Raw genomic sequence first — 6,589 nt, 5'->3', positions numbered from 1 at the left:
GGCTGCACGGAATGCTGGGCATGGCAGGGGGGTGAGCCGGGGGCACTCTGGGCTCTCAGTGCGAGGTGCAGACTGCGGTCAGAAGAACAGGGCTTTGGGAAACAAGATGAAGGGAAGTGAGACGGATTTTTCCATTCATGCTGGTGACACAATGGTTCCTTTTTAAATAAATTTAACTTATAAGTCAATACAGATATCGATATTAAGAATACAGAAAATGTGCGGTGCCTGGTGGCTCAGAGGTTGAGCTTCTGCCTTCAACTCAGGTCGTGATCCCGGGGTCTGGGATCGAGTCCCACATGGGACTCCCTGCAAGGAACCTGCCTGTCCCTCTGCCTGTGTCTCTGCCTCTCTCTCTGTGTCTCTCATGAATAAATAAATAAAATCTTTTTAAAAACAGAAATACAGAAAATAGATAGGTAAGGCAAACTCGTGAAGTTATTATGTAAACACCTGACATCTGAGAAGCAGCTTTCTGGGTCATCCCTTTACGAGCAGCACTGGGAAGTTCCCAGGGAACTTTTCAGGACGAGGTAGTAACAACTATGTCTCTGACTAGAGTCTGTGCACTCTGGGGACCCTGTAAGACAGTGGGCATTTATATCTGTATTTATAAGAAGCAACATGAAATGAGTCCAATTTTCCTACTATTTAAACATTCTAATTGATGCAGGCACCTCACCTGCTTGGTCAGCCCAAAGCATCCCCCTGTGGTTCTTTAGGTCTCTGGGAGGAAAAGTGAAAGTTCCCTAAGCAAGGAGTTGATGCATTTTTGTTGTTGTCGTTCACTTTCATCGAATGGCCACATGTTGGAGTCCAGATGTGTCTCAGTGGATGTGTGGCATGTGGCATCTGGCTCCAACTAAACTACCTCTCACACAATGGAGAGGAGTAAACACAAATCTCTCCAGTAATAAGCACAAACAAACAAAAGAAAATGGCACAGTCTGTACATCTCTGATTCTTAGGACATGCAAGCTTTTTATCAGGCACATTATGAGGTAAACCAAGGTTCCGGGCTATTTGACCAAAAGTCAACCTCCAAACTTAAACTTAATAGAAAGACTACTTAAAATGTGGATTTACCTCCCCTCTTGTTAATTATGAACCTTGCCTTGAGTTTGTGCGGCGCCTGTTTTATTAGCCAAAGGGGGAACATGAAGCCATCAGGATTAACAAGGCGTTTTTAAAAGGAATGAGCTTTGAATGTTAATTCATCATCATAATTGAGTGATATTGTTCTAGTAATGAATAAAATAAGAAAAAAAAGTCACTGACTTTTATCTGTATGTCACCCTTTTAAATTGCTCTTTTATGCATGCTTTCTAATATAGATAACATATTGATATACTGGCATGGGTATATAATTTATAAATAAATCCATATGGATTGGGAGAGCGTGCCGATACATTTTTTTCATTAATGAGGGATATAATTAAAACAGTTGGGATACTGCTGCTTTAATTTAAAAATTAGATTATTAAACTTAGAATCACTACATTTGGAGAACAGCCACATAATAATTATTTTCATTGTAAAGTAGTCGACTGAAGACTAGTCTCGCCTGGTGTGGACACTGGGACAGGTGATGACCGCTGCTTCCATCGTGTCCACATCAGCCACCGGGCTGCCCTGGCCCTCAAAGAGCTGCCACCTCCGCCATTGCTCCTTCTGCCACTTGGCAGTTCCAAATGAAGCTGGTGTCATTTCTGGAAGGAAACTTGCCCAGCAGATCAAGCAGGAAGTGTGGTAGGAGATGGATGAATGGCTGGCACTGGGCATCAAGTGGCCAAAGTGATTGTGAGCGTGGTGCTGGTTGGTGAGAATCCTGCAAGTCACTCCTACACCCTCAACAAAACCAGGTGGCTGCAGATGTGGGAACCACCAAACCATTGTGAAATTAGCTTTAGTTTCAGAAGAAGAGCTGTGGAATTTAATCAATAAACCGAATAAGGACAATACAAGTGGCCTCCTTGTTCAGCTGCGTCTCCCAGAGCACACTGATGAGGGCGAGATCTGTAATGCTGTATCTATAATGCGATAATCCTCCAGACAAGGATGTTGATGGCTTTCATGTCATTCAAGTAGGGCAAATGTGTTTGGATCAGTATTCCATATTACCAGCTATCCCACGGGGGGTCTGGGAAATAATTAAGCAAATTAGCTTTCCAACCCTAGGGAAGAATGTGGTTGCTGCTGGAAGGTCAAAAATGTTGGAATGCCCATTGCAATGATCCTACACACAGATGGGGCTCAGGAACGCCCTGGAGGCAATGCCTCCCAAAGAGGACCTGAAGAAAAATACCGTTCTTACAGATATTGTGGTCTCTGCTGCAGGCAGTCCAAATCTAATCACAGCAGATATGATCAAGGAGGGAGGAGCAGTCACCAGTGTGGAAATAAATAGACTTCAAGATTCCATATCTGCTAGTTAGTTGGAGATGTGGATTTTGAAGGAGTCAGAAAGAAAGCCAGTGACATAACTCCAGTCCTGGGGGTGTTGGTCCCAGTATAGTGGCGATGCTAATGAAGAATACCATTATCACTGCAAAAAAAAAAAAAAAAAAAAAAAAAAAAAAAAACAGAAAACAAAAAACAAAATAAAAAAAATGGTGCTGAGGCTTAAAGGGTAAGAATTATTGAAACCTAAGGAGCTTGGAATAGCAACTAATTAATTGTGTTTTCCGTCATGAACCACACTCCAAGCTAGTTCAAGAGGCAAAACAGACCAATAGAAATGCAATATTTTCTATTTATTTTACTTAAATGGTTTTAAATAGTTTAAAATGGTTTGTATTTCAAATCAAAACCACAAGGAGATACCACCTCACACCAGTGAGAATGGCTAAAATTAACCACACAGGACACAATTAATGTTGGCGAGGATGTGGAGAAAGGGGAACCCTCTTGCACTGTTGGTGGGAATGCAAGCTGGTGCAGCCACTCTGGAAAACAGTGTGGAGGTTTCTCAAGAAGTTAAAAATAGAGCTACTCTATGGCCAAGCAATTGCAGTACCGGGTATTTACCCCAAAGATACAGTTGTAGAAAAATGAAGGGGCAACTGAACCCCAATGTTCATAGCACCAATATCCACAATAGCCAAATTGTGGGCCAAGATGTCCTTTGACAGGTGTTTGGATAAAGAAGATGTGGTCTATATATATATATATATATATATATACACAATGGAATATTACTCAGCCATCAGAAAGGACAAATACCTACTACTTACGTCAACATGATGGAACTGGAGGGTATTATGCTGAGTGAAATAAGTCAATCAGAGACAGAAAATTATCATATGATTTCACTCATATAAGGAATATAAGAAATAGTGAAAGCCAAAAAACAAAAGAAACAAAAAATAAAATAAAAAATAAAAAGAAATTAAAAAAAAAAAAGAAATAGCGAAAGGGACCATAAAGGGGGTTGGGGGGGGTGGAAACTGAGTGGAGAAAATTAGAGAGGGAGACAAACCATGAGAGATTCCTGACTCTGGGAAACAAACAAAGGGTTGAGGAAGGGGAAGTGGGTGCAGGGATGGGGTAACTGGGTGATGGGCACTAAGTAGGGCATGTGATGTGATGAGCACTGAGTGATATGTTGGCAGATTGAATCTAAATAACAATTTTTTTAAAGACTGAAAAAAAATGATTTGTATTTCTTGAAAGCTTAAACAGGTGGGTGTTGGTGCACATAGTTCTGCAGTACCCCACCACAGGGCCCACCATTATCCCTCCAAGCTAGCTTAAGAGGCAAAACATGCTGGGTCATGCGATCCAGCCAAGAGAAGTCATTAACCCAGTAATTAACATGGAGGACATTGTCCTATTGAGAACAGATGCTTAACTTTGTCAAGCCACCTCAGTTAAAATTTGCCTTTTCTGCTCTCCAAGGTGGAGTCAGAGAGGACTCTTGGGCTCAGCCCTGAGGCACCCACAGGAAGTCCGGACCCGCGAAGGGCCCTCAAGGCTCAGCATGTGCGACCCTACTTGCAACAGGCTTGGGGTTCGGAATGTCACGGTGCAGGATGGGGGGCCTCACCAGTGAGGCTGAATGCCTTCTGCTTCCTCATTGAGAGGAGCCATGGGAACCTGGGCCTCTAGCCTCATGTCCAGGATGACTGGACTGGTTTAGATGAAGATGAAGATGTGCATGTCTGGGAGGATAATATGGATGATGACAATGTAGAGGATGACTTGAATCAGTTATGAGCTGAACTAGAGAAACATGGTTATAAGATGGAGGCATCATAGCATCCAGAAGAAGTGTTGAAGCAACCTAAACTTGAACTGTTTATTAAATTCTGGGACAGACAACCCAGGATGGGGTACTTAAAAAAATGTTTATTTCATTACCCATTTGGATTTATTTTTGTTTTTGTAACAAAAAAAGTTTTGATCTAAAAAAAAAAAAATTGCCTTTTCTAGGATTGCATTTCCTGGGTGGTTTTCCAATAAGAGTTGATATTCACTTTAGGTTCCAAAAGTTATGAGTTCAACTGGTCAAACCAAAGGAAAAATGTTGCTAGAGAAAATTAGGGAAAAGAGCAAAAGGAAGAAATGGTAATTGAGTAGAAAAAACTTAATTTACATACATATTGGGTGTAAAAATTACATGTTAATGGTGTCCAAAGCTGTCATTTGTTGCTTAGTCATTGGGAAAATGTTTAGGGTTGTTCCACATGTGATTAGTTCTCTTTTCACGTGTTATATTCATGAGGTTTCCCATTTTTTTCCAGGATTGAAAGACTTATTCTATTTTATAGATTATTAGTATGTATTGTCATATTTGGCTTTTCCTATATCCCTTGGATTTCATTGTTACATCACTGTACTCTTGGGGGTGTCTGTGTGGTTTCTTTGGTATATCTATATATACCAAATATACCAGTATATATATATATATATTACAACCTATTTTTGAAAAGCAAAACTTGGACTTGATAATCATTAGGGCAGCTTGTATAAGGTTGCAACTTACTTTTCCACTGAAGACTTGTCAGCCACTGTCTGCTTTTCCCTGACGTACCTGTTGTCTTTCCCCATTGGGTTTCCCCATCGAGAACTTGAGTTAATATTGAATTTAATCAGACTTTAAAACATTAAGGTTTTTTTTTTTGTCTGTCTCATTAACTTTTTTTTAATAAAACACTTCTGACTGGTGTGGAAAAAAAAAAAAGACTAGTCTTACAGTTAGTGGTGTGATCACAGGATGCATCACCCACACAGGCCACTTCCAGTTTGTGACATTAATATTAGTGTACAGGAAGAAACTCACTCAATCTTTTTCTATGGCCAACGAACAGACATTTACATTTACTAAAGTCAGTTTCAAATCATTAATATTGAATTAATACAAAAGGGGTTGCAGAACACAACCTTGCTTTGTGCTACTGAATACTGTTAGTTGACTCATCAAAAGAAGCCAGAAACAACCTAAGTGTCTGTCGAGAGATGAATGGTAAAGAAGATGTGATATATATATAATATGTATAATAATGTATTTATAATATTATTCACCCATGAGAAAGGAATCTTGCTATTTGAGACAATCTGGATAGACTGTGAGGACATTATGCTAGATGAAATAAGTCAGATAAAGAAAAACAATATGAGTACATATTATCTCACTTAGAGGTACAACCTAAAAAAGCAGAACTCTTAAAAACAGTGAGTAGAATGATGGTTACCAAGAACTGGAGGTGGGAGAATGGGAGAGATGTCCAATGGCACAAACTTGCAACCAGTAGGTGAATAAGTCCTGGAGATTTAATGCACGGTATAGTGACCATAGACAACAGTCCTGGATTGTGAACATCAAACTTGTTAAGAGACTAGATCTTAATGTCTCCCACCACAAAAGAAGAAATGATAATTATGTGATGTGATAGAGGTGCTAAGGGTCACCACAATAACAATCGTGACTTGGTTATCAACAACCGTGAATCCATGCTGAGCACATTCAGCCTGAGCCATAGCTGGCTACTGTCAAATAGCCACGTATTGAGAAGAGGTCAGTAAAAGTTTCAAGCAAGTTGGAGGGTGCACAATGGCCATTAATGGACAAGCCAAGGCAAAGCTCGTTTGCTCCTCATACGAAATGTCAGCCTGGAAATCCACAACTGCAGGATAGAGAGAAGAGAGCTATGACAATCAGGCAAAATCCCTACAGTGCATAAAATGGTTGTCATTTTAAGCATGGGGTCCCATGTTCTAATCAGATGGAACTGTGTCTATTGCTATGAATGTTTGTGCCCCCAAAACTCATACTTTGAATCCTAACCCCAGAAGGTGATGGTGTTAGGAGATGAGGTCCCTGTAAGATGATGAGGTCATGAGGTATCTGCATTGTAGAATCAGAGCCTTAAGTCCACAATAGCCAAACTGTGGAAGGAGCCTCGGTGTCCATCGAAAGATGAATGGATAAAGAAGATGTGGTTTATGTATACAATGGAATATTCCTCAGCCACTAGAAACGACAAATACCCACCATTTGCTTCAACATGGATGGAACCGGAGGGTATTATGCTGAATGAAGTAAGTCAATCAGAGAAGGACAAACATTATATGTTCTCATTCATTTGGG

General features: G+C 40.3%; 1 pseudogene; it reads left to right on the top strand.

The window, feature by feature from the left end:
* Positions 1 to 1,588: 1,588 nt before the first annotated feature.
* On the top strand, positions 1,589 to 2,675 carry LOC112921215 (bifunctional methylenetetrahydrofolate dehydrogenase/cyclohydrolase, mitochondrial pseudogene; annotated as a pseudogene).
* Positions 2,676 to 6,589: the final 3,914 nt, after the last annotated feature.

This window comes from Vulpes vulpes, chromosome 8 (assembly GCF_048418805.1).
Source record: "Vulpes vulpes isolate BD-2025 chromosome 8, VulVul3, whole genome shotgun sequence".
In the NCBI taxonomy this organism is placed as follows: Eukaryota; Metazoa; Chordata; class Mammalia; order Carnivora; family Canidae; genus Vulpes; species Vulpes vulpes.
Note: the sequence above shows the minus strand (reverse complement) of the source record. Positions and strands in the feature narration are given on the sequence as shown.